Genomic DNA, 17,946 nt, shown 5'->3' on the forward strand with positions numbered 1-17,946 from the left:
GAGTCAGTAGCCAATGAGCAGGTGGCATTTGCCCGAGTGTGTAGGGGATTGTGGAGTCTATCCTAGAGGAATTTTTCCAGTGTCTATATATAATATATAATTTTCTTCTTAATTTAAATGTCAAGTGTGCAAAATTCCATCAATAAGTGCCCAAGTTCTTATTCAAAGGATAGAAATGGCGTTGGACCTAGAGGAGAGAGAGATAGAGAGAGAAAGTGAGAGAGAGAGAAAGAAAGAAAAAGAGAGAGGAGAAAAGTTGTGTTTTTAAATCTCACGTATTCAATTAAATTTTTCTCATTTTAATATCAAATGTAGATAGTAGTATTCCACTTATTTCAATCGTCTATTAAGCAAATTCTGCTTCAAGGGATAGGAAAATAAATGGGGAGGTTTTTTTTTCTCGCAATTTCATGTTTTCAGTGAACTTTTTTTTATTTAATCGGATGTTGAAAATAATTTTTTTTTTTCGTACGACAATTGTTCGCAGTTTTACCAGTTTTACCAAGGTAAGCAAAAAATATGATTTAAGTTGTGGTAGAGTGGAATGGGGGTAGTTATTTCTAAACATCAAGTAAGCAGGAAAAAGGGGTATGTTTTTTTCTTGGAATCAGATGTTAACAGAAAAGTTATTTTTATTTTAAACTTCAAATGTGAAAAATTTCGTCGAGCAGTGACGAATGTTTCTTTAAGGGGTGGTAAAAGTGGATGGGGGTAGAATTTTTTTTTTAAATGTTGTAAATTCTTATTTATTAAAATCATATGTATACAGTAATTTCCTCCTCTTTTGAATGTTAAGTGAGCAAAATTTTAATAAGTTGTAATAGTACATACTATACTTTATGTGGTGGGAAAGGTATACGGGGGTGGTTTTTCCAAATCCGATGTAGATAATTTTATGAGGGTAAATTATTTTAGTTAAATGTATTCAGTTATTTTTCCCCTTAATTTTAACGCCAAGTGTGCTAAATTTTATTTAGCTGTACCAAACTTAGCTTTAAGCGATGAAAAAGGGTGGTGTGGTTTTACACTATCACTTACAATTTTTTTTCTTAAATGTTATATTAAAAAGTTATCATCCTCTTATTTAGAACTTCATGTGTGTAAATTTTCATCGAGAATTACTACATTTCTGCCTTAAAGAGTAGAAAATTGGGAGGGGGGGTTATTTTTCGAAATTTCATATGTGTGGACAGTGGTATTCTATTTTTTCCTAAATCAATTGAAAACATTAAATTTTTCCCTTAGATAAACGCAAAGTGTGCAAAATGTCATCAAAAGGACAAAAATTCTGTTTTGGGGGTGGAAAATAGGGATGAAGTGATTTTTCAAAATTTCATGTAGACAACAACCTTTCTCTTGTTTCGAAGGTCACGTGTGCAATATTTCATCAAGCTTTGAGTAAAACGGTATATTTTTATAAAATACAAACAAATACAAACATACATACATACATACAAACAAACGGAAACTCTTATTTATATACGTATATAGATTGCACCTTTGTACTTAGGTAGGTAAACGAACACAGTTACGAAAACGTCGCAATGTTTGGTCATGGGAAGCCTAGTGTACTCTTGTGTGTGCTGTCGTCGTTGTGTTGTCATAATACCTGTTTAATTTCATCGCTGGGTTCAAACAGGCGTCCCTGTATTGTCGGTGTATTGTCAAAATTATTTATGTTGTATAATTGTCGGGTTCTCCTCTGTCGCTGTTTTATCCAATGTTGTTGTTTGTCTGTATTTACGGTTTTTGTTGCAACTGTGTCGTCGTTGTCAGCACACTGTGTTCATTTGTGCTGTCATAGTGTTTGACTGTTTCCTTATCTTTTATCTTTTGTGCTGTTTAACATTTGACATCGGCTGATTCTAGTGTGTGTTTGTGTATTCATCTTTCTTTGTCCGTTCTTCGAGTTAACTTTGCGGCATACAGTGCCAACTAGCAACGATGCGTGTCAAAAATAATTATTTAAATTTAAAACATGTTTTATCCTTTTATCACAAAAACTGACAATAACATATTTTTTTTCCAAACACTTTTGATAACAAAAGGGTAGCAGGATACGTAATGATTTAGGGAACTGTAAAATTTGAGATAATTGATCTTACAAAGACTACATACTGTCCGAGTACAGATTTTAAACATAACTTAAGGACAATTTTACATAACAGTTTCTTTTTCATGCGTGTCAAGGACATATCCACTTCCTACTTTTACTTTCCGTATTGATATTCGTGCTAATTAAGTGCAGGTGCAAATGTCCATGAGATGAAGGACGAAATCATTGCTAACCCAGGCTGTCTTGGCACGAACTTCGCCATCTTTGTTTTTATATATTTCGTTCTTTCTCCTTTTATTTTGTGGTTTCCTGAACCCTTGTTGGCTCAATATATTTCCAAACCTCATCGATATGCTGAACATTGCATGCGTCTTAATTTATATATATATATATATAAACTTAATTTACGAACTCAAAATCCAGTAATGTATTTTGAGAGTCTTGTAATGAATAACTTTTGGTTGCGCTACACATAAAAAAAGACTCTAATAAATATTTTAAAACGTTTGATTTCTCGGCACGTTTTCAAAATCTGAGTCGGCCTCTTACAATTGACATGTATGTGTGTATACAGTAAAGTACTTGTATTTTTACGAACAAATCTAAATGCTTTTAGCTAAGGAAATTTTCACTACATGTGAATTACTGTTAAGTGACAAGGTGTTAACAAATATGTCCGTGTATGTGTGTGTTGTACGTTATCTCAAAATAAAACACACACATTTTTACCCATAACCAGTGGTAGTTTTATTCAGTAAAACTTCCTAACCGTAGTTTGTGCTCTTGGTGGGTCAGATTCATCCGCTCTCACAAATCACATAAAACGATTGATGTTATCATTTTATCTTAATTTAATTTGTATAATTATCATTTATGCTCTTTATGGCGATTTGGCCCGACTAGATCAGTTACCTTGGTAACAACCCATCCAACTAACAGCATTTTAAAGCGCTATCAACGCTAAGCTATCGGACGGGTTAACAGCTCTATTGACGCTGTTATTAAGGAGATCCTATATTGTGCTATAGCCGTCGAGTCTTTCCCACGCAACTGGCAGGTGATCCCGGCGACATATGGGGGGCTCCCATTAATGACCGATAACGCGGTTTTGATGAGACGCGACGGGCCAGATAATGCGTGTTTTACAACTCCGGTCGGCTCAACAGCGCTCAGCCACTCGTGCCAGTAAAATAAATTCGTAGAGTACAGGACGCGCAACAGAGGAAAGGTGTTCGGGGCGTGCCCTATCAGACGTAAAAATAGTTTCCGCGCAGCTTCACGCCCCACCGCTAGTTTGAAGGGGGAGGGAGGCCGTCGGCCTTGGGATCCGTAACCAATCAAAGCGCTGAGTGCCTCGTGTACCGGCTAGAGTGGGGCGGGCTCACCGCTGTGCGTCCCAGCCCCAAGTCTCTTTCCATCCTGTGCGCCCTGTACACACATTTAAAGACGAAGCTGCACTCTAACATACAACCACCTAGGACTCTAGATGACAATTGCCCCTGGGTTACTGTGTGATATCGTGAATCCGAGAGCAATAGGCTGTACACATTTGTACTATTTGATGTAAAAGAAACCAAAGAGGTTAAGGTCGAAATTTGCAACGTAGGAATAATTATATATAGGTTCAAGGTAATGACATCACCAAGATTATAAGTAGCTTCAAAACCACTTGTTACTAACTCGCATAGGTATAACTTGTCACAAGTGTTATATGGCGGATGTAGGATGAAGAGTTAAAAGAGAGGGTGGAGGTAAGAATTAGCATCCCCTTTATTTTTCCATGTTTTGGTGGAGAGGCAATATGTAAGTTCATTAACAAAAAAAATTTAATGTTTTATTCCTTATATTTTTGCTACATTAGATATTTCACAGATGCAGTTAATGAGTATAGACCTGCAAAATTTGTGTTATCATTTGAAGTCACACTAGAATCAAACGATTAGGAATTTGTATCTCATTATCATTTGATGGTGGGCAATCCGCCCTGAAGTACGATAAATGTACATAGAAAATCCCAAAATTTATATGACCCAATCATTAAAAACTAGAAAATTTCTAGGTTTTGATTACCTTCAGGATATAATACACACCCCTTTGGATACTCGGGGAAATAACACCAGTGAATTGGCTACTGACTCGTGAGACGCTCAACTAGTTTGCTGTGATTATATACTTCATTTGTTTGAGGGTTTCTCATATGCTCAGAGTCATCCAGATGAACAGTAAGCCAATAGCAAATGCAGATTAAATGTATTTGTATTTAAATTTCAGCCTTTCATGAAAAGAACCCGCGAAACTTTCCAGGTTCTACCAATAATGTGCAAGCTGGACAGACAGAAGAGGGACTGTGACAGCAACAAATAAATAGAGACCGTAAAAATTTGTGCATTCATTTCGGGTTATGTTGAAATTCAAATACATATACCTTTAAGATGCTTTCGCTATTGGCTCACTGTTTAGCTGGAGGATTCTGGGCCAATGAGAAACCCTCAACCAAAAGAAGAAGTATCGAATCACAGGCACACCAGTTTGAGACGACTCACAAGTCAGCAGCCAATGAACTGGGGTTATATGCCCGACAATAAAGAGGACTATCAAGTCTATCCTGAAAGTCATAAAAAAAACCACAAATTGATTCCTGTCCTTACCTATAGCTAGAGACCTGTAAAATTCGCGGATTCATTTCGCGATCGGATAGAGTCCAAATACTTTTGACATAATTTTGCTTCAGTGATTGGGCCACAGTTTATCTGAAGGACTCTGGGCCAATGAAAAATATTTAACAGAAGAATTAGCGAATCACCATCATTCCAGTCAACAGGTGTTACGAGTCGGTAACCAATCAGCAGATGTAATTTGCATGAGTACGTAGAGGATCATGGAGTCTATCCTTTAGGGATTTGAAATCGCGAATTTTACAGGTCTCTACCTATAGATTAACCTGACTATATTGTATAAAATTTTGTGAGTCTTAGCCGGGTAATGAAATAATATCGCTTTTGTTTTGCAATTTTCTGACAGTCTACATATGTGAATGCCAACGTAATACATAGAGACCGGAAAAATTCGCGAATTCATTTCGCGATAGGCTAAAATACGAATAGTTATACCTCAGTGCTGCCTCTGCTATTGGTTCACAACTCACCTGGATGACTCTGGGCCAATGAGAAACACCCAAACAAAGCTTTATCGAATCACAGGCTGCTACGTTGGGACGTCTCACAAGACAGCAGCCAATGAGTGGGTGACATTTGACCGAGTGTACGTAGAACTATGGAGTTTATCCTACAGGTCATTGAACCCGCGAATTTTTCCGGTCTTTAGTGATATAGTATTTACCAGCCGTCTCCCTTGATATTGAATACTGGTCCATATAATTAAAAACGTTTATGTATTGTGCATGTTAGTGATATAAATAGTGTTTATAAACTTTTTTCAAATGCATTAATTGCTACGATTTATAATGTGGGGTGGACTGGGTTCATAAGGAATAGCCCAATTAAGTTTTATTGTAGTTTTATTGATTACTAATATTTACATTGATAATAAATAATTGAACTAAAAAAAAATGTCTGATCTCAAATCACCGGCACTTAAAAAATGTTTATACTCAAGTCACTCTCTGTCTATAAAATTCCTCAGTTCGCACTCCTCACCGAAGCTAGGCTCAACAGTGGTTCGCCCCTTACCTCGCGCCTGCCCGCACACACATACAGTCTCGCGCCACTCGGTCGCTGCACTCTCACGATCCAGTCACTCCGCGTCACTCTCGTGGGGCCGGGAGGGAGGGGGGTTGTCTCTCTCGCCCTCTTCGCCAATGCCGCACTTCCCTTCGCTCGGAACTCCCACGGAGGCCGGCGTCGCGGCTTAAATAGTCGTGGGTCGTCTTTCCAGAACCGACGAGAGCAGTTGTGACGAGTCGCGTCATCCCGGGCCGACCCGACGCCCGAACAGTCCAGAAAAAGAAGCGTCTATTCGCTGCGGCGCCCCGCGGAATTCTCAAGGCCGCTCATCGATAGATAACGGCGCCGAGGCAGGACGATGTGCGTGGATCGATTTGGGAGGGGGAAGGAGGGTAGCGATGACCCTTGTAATCCGGCCAGGCGCGCGTGTCATGTCTTATTGTCAGTGGAGGCCACGTGATACGCGCATGACGCCTGTAGCCTGACAGGGCCGCCAACCAGCTCCGAACCTGGCTCGTGTCGCGGTCCTGTTTTCATTCGTAACACTATTTATGTAAGTGAAATTATTTTCCCGTCTTTATAACGATGTCAGGTTGCTTGTAAGCTTCCATTGTCACTGGCAGGGAGTGTCTGCGGAAGGTTTAGTAGACACCTTGCCGTTTTCATGGGAGTATTTGTGAAGTTATGTTGCCGAATGTATAATTTATTTGCATTATAAATTACTACATTATGTGGTAAACAATTAAAATTAATACATTAGAATAGCGTTCAGAATGATTTTTTTGATTATCTTTATTAAGTAAAATTTATATAGATTATTTTACTAAATGAAATAATTAATTATGCACATGTTTGTATTAATATAGAATACTGAGTATTTATTAATTTTTTTAAATTTGTATTCATACTTTATAACCGTATTTATAATGTCACTCAAGTCCTTTTATTATTTTATTTATATTATTTATTTCTATGCAAAATTAAAGTTAGTATTTTTATCAGGCCAAGTAGGTAGACGGAAAGCAAATGATTTCATTCTTATATTTTCTTTGTTCAAATAAAGGGATGACTTTCATGGGTAGAACTTTTTAATTTGGTGTTTGATACGATTTGAGATAACCACTCGCAATGCAGCTGAAACCTCCAAAGCATTGGCCGGGTTCTCCAGATGGATAACAACGACGTTGCCCGCTCTTAGCTTGTATTGATGTCAGTTCCTTATGTAGGAAGTCTCCTTGACCCAAAAAACTTCTGTCGTCACCGTCGATGCTCAAAATACCGCAAACACGTCACAGTTGTTATTCAACCGGGTCCTCGATTAGGTGCTCTATTAGGTTAATTATGTAAATCTTGGGAAGCCTACAGTTCACAGGGTTAAGAGCGACACCCGAACAGTTCCGAAGTTCTCCGAAGCTTGCATATCGCTCATGAAAAAATCACCATGTTGCAAGTACTTATTTGTATATTTTATGGTCATAGAGTACTTTAAATAACGATAACCTAACCAACCTTTCGTTTTAGTTAGAAAACCTAACCTATCCTAACCTACTCTTCCGGAAAAATAATAAAGAACTATTATTCATTACACTGGCAGGACCTAACAAAACCTAATCTTTTTTACTTCGGTAAACTTCGGAACTGTTCGGGTTGAGGTAGTGGCTTTCATCCGTTTGAGCTACAGGCAATCCTCTAAGCTTTAGTAATCAAGCGAACTGTCTGCCCGTGTAGATCAAGCCATGAGTTATAATAGGTGCTGCTGTTCGGGCGTTCTCACAATATCACTTTCAAACAAAAGCTTCACTCTACATTGCAAAGAGCAGTACGTGGCTGTAAAATACAAATCACAATTAAGGCGTGTTTGTGTGTTTTAAACATTTAGACACTGTAAAAATCCAAGAGGCGGCCACCACGTGTATACGAGAACATGATAACAAGGTGAATAGAATACCTTTGGTATGCGCCATGTTTGTTAACATTGGCTGAAGTGTATTGTTTGTATCGTGGAAACAGTTTTAAATGACTGTGTTAAACGACGGAGGTTCGAATTAATACTTATCAACAATCATCAGACGTGGTCAAGTGTTTTGGGCGTGACAATATGGTGATGGCGAGATAAGAGTGATTTCAGTTACGTCACAGCATGCTGTCTCCTGACAATGCCCAACACCGTGGTAAAAACTCTTGAATCACATAACAACAATGACATTTTGTTTTCCTTTCATAGCCAGGTTGCACGGTGTGGTATTTTTTATAGTAATATTGTAATTTGTAGAACTAAACATGTAAAGCCCTATCCTGGCGAGCGGCTGGGTATCAGGCTATAGCTGGGCCTTTATTCCACGCAAACATAACCTCACAAGTCTTCGCACGAGAATGGAATTATTTTTTGATGATTCGAGCACTAGCCAAACGTAGGAAGTTAATCAGTGGTAACGAGTTATAACTAGGGTAGTCATACATTCGCGCTTATCTATAAATAAAAAAGAGTGTACTTATGTGCACACGTTATAAGTTGGCGTTATTGAAAACCAACTTTCAATTATCACGCAAATTATTAACAGAAATAAAGAATGATATTACTGGAGTAATATTATAAATACGATTAATAAATATAAGTTGAATTAAATGAAAACTCTAAATAAATATTTAGTATCAATATTAATATAAACACGTTCATGAAATTAACTAATTATTTTAATATAATAATCGAAATATATTTTAATTAATAACCAAAATCAATAAATACGCTAAATATTTATTCTAATTTATTAGTTTTAATTATTTATTGAATAATAATGTAATAATTTATAATGTCAATGAATTATTCATACGGGAAACATAACCTCACAAACACTCCCATGAAAATGGCCAGGTGATTACTAATCCTTCAGCAGACACTCCCTGCCAGCGACACAGTAAGTTTACAAGCAACCTGACATCGATATAGTACACACGGGAACATAAAAACACTGATATAAATGCGCTTGAAAATACTCTTGAAAAAGTTTATAAACACTATTTCTATCGCTAATTATTACAATAAATAAATGTTTTAATAACATTGACCAGTATCCAATATAATTCACTTAAGTTTAAGATAAAAAAACGTATACATACACATTTTATTGGTATGTCGCCATTTTTGTACGTGAAAATCATCCTGTGAAAAATTTCGTTGTAAGGTACGCGCGCATCGTAAAAATTAAGTCTCATCATTTTCTCATAAAGAAGTATAACTTAAAAATAAATAAACAAAGGATGAACTTAACCTTTGAAAAAAAAAAAACATTCCATGACCACTTTGTTTTATTTAAACTAGTCTAATTGACGACGAACAAGCGAAACAAAGCAAAGCACTCGTCTCTCACTCGGATTGATCTCAGGTTCTAAGCCCGGTCCAGACATCTGATTTCTGTTTCCGCTATGGTTTCCTGAGGTCACTGCAGGCAACTGCCGAGATGATTCCCTGCCACGAAGCAGGTAGCTGAGTGTTTAAGGCCCCTGTCTACCTTGGCACACGTACTGCTTGCAGAGCTTCAGGGGAAAAAAAAAAAACACTGTCCAATATATCCGAGTGGCGCCTGTTTACACAAATCATTTAAGATTTCGCCGAGGGCCGAAAAGTACTTTTGCTTTCGGTTTTAAGTATTTTAACTGTGTTTTTAGAGGAGTGAAAACGGCTAAAAGGCGTGTTTTCGGAGTAATTTTTAGGCGTAAAATAACCGGTACAGATTCTTGAAAGCACTTAAGGGACTTGCATCATTTTATCTTCATTTCTCGGCCATATAATGTTACGGTCACCGCTCAAATTTCACAGTTTTCCTGTGACGACGAGAAGACTGCGCGCCAGTTCACAGCCTTTCGTTTAGAGCCGCGTTAGAAATACCAGCGAGCGTCGCACTTATCATCTCGCCTCACTTGCACACCTACACTCCGACCAGACGGTGCCCTTAAACACTGTAGCATCGTCTGTGTTTCGTGATTGATTTTGCTCATTTACACGTTCACGTCTGCTGTCGGCACACGGATCACAGACATTCTGTGCGGAAGCAAACGCGTTCAGAATGACCCGGCCAAAGAAAGCAATGGCTTCTCTTGCAGACGGCTGCAAATTACGAGGAAGAAACAGCAGGCACAGGATTACCTTGTTACAGCCTTAACGAGCGGTCAGATTTTTTTTTATCCTCCGCGTAAAATGCAGGCCTCTAATGATACGCCACAGCCGTTTGCTTTCAGGGAAACGCGGTATTGATGGTAATTCAGCTGGAGCGGTAGTAAAGTTGTTTCCTCAGAGGAACATTGAATATTTCTAGCCCACATAGCGTTCCCTCACACCATTGCCTTTTCACATGAATTAAATGTCACTTTTTTGGGAGTGCGTCGTTTGCCCTACAGGCGTTTGCCCTAAACGCATTTTCGAAGCATATTCTCGCATTCCTTATTCCAAACAGGCGTTTGCCCTAAAAGCGTTTGCCCTAAAGGCGTTTGTCCTAAAGTCGTTTGCCCTACAGGCATTTGCCCTACAGGCGTTTGCCCTAAAAGCGTTTGCCCTAAAGGCGTTTGTCCTAAAGTCGTTTGCCCTACAGGCATTTGCCCTACAGGCGTTTGCCCTACAGGCGTTTGCCCTAAAGGCGTTTGCACAAGATGTTTGATAATCCCATTCGGACCAAGCACCGGCATTTGCCCTAAAGGCGTTTGCCATAAAAGAAGTTTTTCGACAGTCGTTTGCCCTACAGGCGTTTGCCCTACAGGCGTTTGCCCTAAAAGTTTGCGAATTTTCAATAATCCGAAAATGAATGCTTGCCGGCGTTTGCCCTACAGTCGTTTGCCCTAAAGGCATTTGCCCTAAAGGCGTTTGCCCTACAGGCGTTTGCCCTACGAACCTTTTCGAAGATAGATGTCCTTACGTGTGTCGCCCCTGTTGACAAATGTTGGAACCATTCTCCAAATGAGTACAAAGTACAAAATTCACAAATTAGATGGCAGCACATACGGTTTGCTATCCCAACGTTGAAGTCTAAGAATGCAGCTGGTAATTGAATCTTACAACAGATGAATCTCAGTGACTGGATTGTATTTTTTAAATAATTTTTAACAAAGAGGTTGATGATGTAATATTTTCCAAGGTGGGGGGCGGGGGGTTAACTAGCGAACGAATGAACTTAATTTAATATTGCTGCTATATATAAAAACAAGCGTTAACAAAAGGAGCTTACAAAATTTTATTATCCTTGCCTGCTGGAATTTTCACTTAAAGTCGTCCTAAAAAGATGACCCTAAAATAATTTAAGGCAGAAGATTATACATATGCATTTATAAAAACATTTTCAGTGTTTAAAAGTTAGTGTTAAAATAGCCTCCGAGACCTTCATGCCTATTTTCAATTTTTATATAACATGTGCCCAACTGAATCTGTCGTTTTATTAATATGTTTGTAGAGTGCGGTGAAAATACTTCCATCGAGAGTGTGCATATTTTGCTAATTCGCCCAGACCATCTATAGCTTAACCCCTAATAAGTTTTATGGGAACAAGTGAAGAATAATAAAAGACTGATTTTATGTGTGACAGCCAATGAAATGTACAACATTTCAAAATGCATTTAATCATATCATCTATATTGCCACAATATTTGAATGAATGTCATAGGTATGAGTGTAAACTAGGAACAATTTTGATATGTCGTGGAATGTACAATAATGAATTACGTAAAAGTATAATACACAAAGAAAGATCATTAAATATAACTCTGTTTCAGATGCTAATGAATCAGCAAAAATAGTGCAATTTTAGTTAATATATTTTCAAAACAATTTAGTTTCAAAATTGCTTCGATCTTGTTTTTGAACACTGAATCAACTTCTCTATATTTTTTGCAAGTGAAGATTAGAAAATAATATTTAAAAAAATAATTCACCGAATTACATAATTTTCAAAATAAACCGTTGCAATTATATTTAGTTAATTACATATTTGTCACATGCCCACAAACAGTCTTACGACTTTAACATATTTATTATTTGGTTAAATGTACGCAATAGGTTTATCCAACCCGACTTGCTTGCCTTGGTCGGCAAATATGTTGGCTGTTTTCTCTGTTAGAACTCTGGGTATCGTGTGTATTGAGTAATGAATTCTTTCTTCACTTCTGCTAATGAAATTTATATACCCACTTTTATACCCATGGGTATAATAGAATATAAAGCATAAATTGGGCGTCGTGCGGGGCGGGCTTACAGGACAGCAAACCATAACAAAAACTGTTAGCATAACAATCATGTATCAAAAATAGTATTAGTTGTGCAAGCGCAGTTCATCTCCACAAATTAAGCTTGTACGTGACTATAATTTTTTTTCTCCTGAGATCGTTTTTAGGTAGAATTCGCAGAGCGACTTACAGAAAATTTCACGATTTTTTCTCCTATCTAGGTCCTATGAATTTCAGAATTTCTAATTGAGGTAAATATGAATGTCTAATGTATTGTTGGATTGGATTTATATCCCATACATATTGTTGAGCCAACAATTAATTTGCAATTTATTGTTACATTCGATATTCTAGAAATATTCATAAGATTTTACATAGTTATTGAAACTTCTGAAATTTTTCAGAAAGTTTTTTTTATATTGGTAGGCCGCACAGCGAAATCTTCCTTTCCGACTGGCTGCCATCGGGGATTTTTCATTTATAATTATGGGATATATGATTTGACACTATTATGCACACAGACGCTTCATATCTAAAACAATCTTGTTCAAACGAAAGGTTTTTAATTTTTTAATAAGACATTTTTTGTGACATATCTCAAAGAAAACAAAACCAGTAATTCGACAGAATTCTATACGAGCCTCGTTGCCAAATTTAATGGACGCAAAATAATAAATTACCTACACACAGACACAGCGAGGCTCTTTTCAGCGTAAATGTTACATGGCAGGACAAGATTCAAGAATAGTTTAGCTTGGGAGAAAAGTCCTTTCAAAAAAATGTCAGGTAGGAGCCCTGGTTCAATACACAAGAAAGTCATTCGTAAAAAGATTCGACATGGCACAACTCGGCGTAAACTGGCTTACCAAGGAGATAGTCGGTTGAAACTAAAACGGCGTGATCTCCAATCGACTAAACAAAATGTTGACTATGGATCCTCATCAGGGCAAGTTACTATTGTACAAGGGTGTGATCTTCCTGAAAATGAACTATTAAGTAAGTGTGAACATTACATCGCGTCACTGCAAGTCAGTTTGGAATAAGGAAGGAATATTGTGGAACAAACAAATATGCATACAATCCCGCAAGGAAAGTCGTTCTGTGTGCGGTGGGCTAAAGTCACATTATTATTATTATTATTGAGAAATACCATTACGTATCTTCATTATTTTATTTTGGAAATATAAGTGGAATCCACTATGGAAATATGGGAAATATTATGAATGTATTTAAATATATATTATATTACGGATATAGCCTATTTTAAGAATCATGCCAACCAATTACTATTATCGGCCAACTCTTATAACTGAACGTCAAAATGATCTAACACAAACATTACAAACTAAATGCAAATTATGGAAAACCCAGAACAAAACGAACTAGAATACTTCTTCATTGTGTACTTCAGCTGTATGTTGTGTATACATTCCAGAATAAAATAGTATGAACAATGTGTAGGAGTTTAACCGCATTAGTACTATTATGCTAATTAAGAAAATGTTTAACAGCTAGTATTCGCATTATTTACCTATATGATCGTAATATTTTAAGTAATCATAGCGTAATGCGCATCTGACAGCTGAAATTGAAATAAGCAAAGCCCCGGAAAAAAAATTAAACCTTTTTCCAGCGATATTTTTGTTAAATCGCCAATACTGTTTTTTTATTATGCGATTTCTTTTTTTGGTCGAAGACCTTACATCATCTAATGTTCCGAAATATTTTACAGAAAAAATATTCGATAACATTGAACTTAGTGCAGGGAACCATCTGTTGGTGAATCTAGGAAGTTCATACCACATGAATTCCCACCAAATCTTATATAGGCTTACATAGGTGCCATCTAGCGACGGTTTTGTAAACTTTGCATTTAGAGGGAAAACATTTATTTATGTACTGCCACCTGCGGAGGAAATATAAACTACGAGAACACTGTTTGAATGGATACATAATTGAAAAAACCTACATTACCCAAAATAACCTAAGCTTCGTTTACCCTAAAGTCATTTGCCCTACAGGCGTTTGCCCTACAGGCGTTTGCCCTACAGGCATTTGCCCTAAAGGCGTTTGCACAAAATGTTTGATAATCCCATTCGGACCAAGCTCCGGCATTTGCCCTAAAGGCGTTTGCCCTAAAATAAGTTTTTCGACAGTCGTTTGCCCTACAGGCGTCTGCCCTACAGGCGTCTGCCCTAAAAGTTGGCGTGGTTTCGTTAATCCAAAACAAAAGTGCTTGCCGGCGTTTGCCCTACAGTCGTTTGCACTAAACGGCATTTGCCCTACGTTTAGGGCAAACGCCTGTAGGGCAAACGATGTGTACCCACTTTTTTGTGTGTCATGAGGGCAATAAGCAGGTTTTTGTCAATATTTGTTTCCACCAAGATCTTTAGGGTCGTACGTGGATTTCTACGTATCTACGAGAACAGTGCATCCTATAGGCCTGAACTCTTGATTCTTTGGTCACAGTGTAGTAGATGATGCGAAAAGATAATTATTTCACCATAATATTTAATATCATTTATAATATATATAATGCAAATAAATATTCTTTACGACAAATGCCACGTACAAAAGGTTGATTTAAATGTGTACCACACGAATTCACTCTCTCAATTAATGCCAGGATTGAAACATAAATTGACGTTTAATTTTTTTTAATCATCAGTAAAAAATTAATTTAATTAATAAAACCATTAAAAATTATCATATCAAGTTACGTCGTTTCCTCAATTTAAATCACCGAAAATATACAAAATTGTAAAAGCCAATTAATTTACGAAACTACCCTCTAAATGTCCCGTCTCCCCACGCCATGTTCGGTTTTTTTTTTTTTTTTTTTGTAATTTCAGATATTAAAGAAGAATTTTTTGAAAATGTTACTATGAAAATTAATTCGGATGTATTAAACAGCTGTAAAACAGAAAAAAATTACTATCTAGCGAAGAAGACACAATAAATTAGCCAAACAAAAACTACTGAATACTTGCCTTACGTTTTGCTAATACCTTTACAAGTTGTTCGGAAATTTCTGGGCATATATTTATTTAATGTAAAGAAGGCAATGCAAAAAAATGTTCTTTGTTTAAGTGGGAAACAAGTCCTGAAACTGAATCCTGCAAAGTTGCACGCGTGAACAATAACGCCCAAATTTTAATTCCGCGCGCATCCAGCCACTACTCCACTGGCTGAGAGGACGCGCGGTCGTAGCGCCGCGCCGTGTAGTTCCAATCCTCCGCTGAAAGCCGGCGAACAGCCGGGGAACAGAGATTCACACGACGGGTCTATACGCCTGGCATTGAAAATGACCTGTTCTAATGTTGGTCAGATATCGACAAAAAAAATACATCTTGGTTCGGAGATGCTTGGCCCATGCACATGACCTTGTACGTGGACTGTTTAACAATGTCCACCGAGTATCGACGGAAAAATACATTCTGTTACTGACTGAATGTGCCTGAACATCTACTGGATGCACCTGGCTACCAACTGGATGTTCCTTGCCACCTACTGGACGTGCATTCCTGACCACTGAATGGCCATGTCTGGCCACTGATTGGGCTTGCCTTGTCATCAGCTGGACGTGTTAGAATGGCCAACAGAGGTCTAGAGTTCGCCATACCCTCTAGCAAAAGTTCATCACTAGGGACCGGAAAAATTCGCGAGTTCAATGACCTGCAGGATGAACTCCATAGTTCTACGTACACTCGGTAAAATGCCACCCACTCATTGGCTGCTGTCTTGTGAGACGTCCCAACGAAGCAGCCTGTGATTCGATAAAGCTTTGGTCGGGTGTTTCTCATTGGCCCAGAGTGATCCAGGTGAGTTGTGAGCCAATAGCAGAGGCAGCACTGAGGTATAACAATTTGTATTTTAGCCTATCGCGAAATGAATTCGCGAATTTTTCCGGTCTCTATTCATCACTAGGGGCATGCATATTTCGCGAAAAGATTCCGAGACTAGCTGAAAGTTAAAACAATGTAGCATTGTTTGTGTGTCATGATTGGTTGGGTATCTTTAAATGTACGTGTCGATTGCTAAACCACCAATCACAGCTATTCAGTGCGGAAGCAAACGCGTCCTGAGTGGCTCGGCCAAATGAGGCAACGACTTCTCTCGCCGACGGCCGCCAATCACAATGAGGAAACCGCTGGTGCGGGTATACCTTGTTGCAGTCTAATAGGCGTTCAGATTTATACGCGAAAAATGCCTGCCCCTATTCATCACCTCTTACGGTCTGTAACCCCCAGTCATACAGTCGCTGGTTGGTGCGCATTCAGTGCACGTCTGTTGTGAAAGCAACCTTTGTAAAAGCCCGCCACTCCTGTTGCTTTTCCTCTCGCTTCCCAGCACACTGCGTGCATGCGAGCCACCTTTGCGAATGTAGCGGTGCTTGGCAAACCTGTAAGCGCACCACCGTACTCACCAAACCGTCGACGTTAATCACTCAAACCTAAACATTTAAACATACCACAACCAGCCAGACACCGTAATGTGGTTGCTAGTGCGCTTTGGCTAACTCTCGACGTCTGCTTCGCGCGGATAGTTTGAACGTCACGGTGATGCAATGGCGCGTCAGTCATTATGTCGCAGGTTAAAATGCACTGTGTTGAGGATTGGACCGCAGTTATTCGGACACCCCCCTGTACGATCGCGACCCAAAAGATGCCCAGCCAGGAGAGAAGCAAGCGAATCAAGTAATGCCAAATCAACGAGGATAAAAAAATTTCTCGTTAAGAAATCAACCAATGGGAAACACAAACATGGGTTTGAGCACACCTATGAACTGGAATTATACCCTGTGGCCAGACGAATACGCGAATTTACTGGGCCTCTATCCGTGATGCATGACAGACACTGTAAACACGACCTCACTCTTCCAGCTCTGGAAGCCGACTGACAAGCTACAACTTGTTCAAACATGACACACACACACACACACACACACATATATATATATATATATATATATATATATATATATATATATATAGCGCTAGCAGTTGCTGCTATAAAAAAAATTGGTTGTCTGTAAAGTCGGTTTACGGACGATAGTTTAACGTGACAACGTCATAACAAAACATTGATGAAATGATTGCATACTTTACATATGAATAAAATTGAATCATTTTAATTTTAATAATAAAAGAATAAATACTTGAAATTGTACTAGTAATCAGATTTTTAAAATGCAAGAATAATTAACCTTTATTGCCGAAATTGATGTTGTAATAAGCAATGAAAACCACATTAACTTTTCACTTCACTTTATAAACAGTCGAGTGGAAGAGAGATAGATGCGGCGAAGGCGTACAATGAGCGTAACGGGACACAGCATAACGGAACAATGTGCGTAACGGGACACTTTTTCGTCCGTGCAGCCGGCGTTCATCGATTTATTAGACGTTGTCACGTCAAAAATTGCGTTCACGGTATTTTTTGATCACAGTTAGTAACTATGAGCTTGAGAGCTACAATAGAACACTTTGTCAACATAGTCGGTGTATAGAATTACTTGATCGACTCAGCTGCCCCCTCAACCATACGCGTGGTCTAGAGATCGACCTCGCTACCAGGAACGTAGCCACGGGGAGGTACTTGGTGGCACAGTCCCCTCCCTTCAGTATAAAAGAAAAACAAGTGAAGACAGAATCATGCAATTAAAACAACTTAGCTTCATAAGCTTGCAGAGAGATTATTTTCGAAGGATTAGTGTAATCCCGATAGTGGGTTATAATTAGAGACCCGGAAAATTCGCGGGTTCATTTCGTGTTATGCTAAAATTCAAATAATTATATCTTAGTGCTGCTTCTGTCATTTGTTCACTGTTAATCTGGAGGACTGAGGGCCAATTAGAGACCCTCACTCATAGAAGTGTCGAATCACAGGCCACCCAGTCGAGACGACTCACAAGTCAGCAGCCAATGAACAGTTGGCATTTGCCCAAGTGTGTAGAGGATATTGGAGTCTATCCTGGAGGTCATTGAACCCGCGAATTTT

The sequence above is a fragment of the Bacillus rossius genome, chromosome 1 (genome assembly GCF_032445375.1).
Source record: "Bacillus rossius redtenbacheri isolate Brsri chromosome 1, Brsri_v3, whole genome shotgun sequence".
NCBI classification, from domain to species: Eukaryota; Metazoa; Arthropoda; class Insecta; order Phasmatodea; family Bacillidae; genus Bacillus; species Bacillus rossius.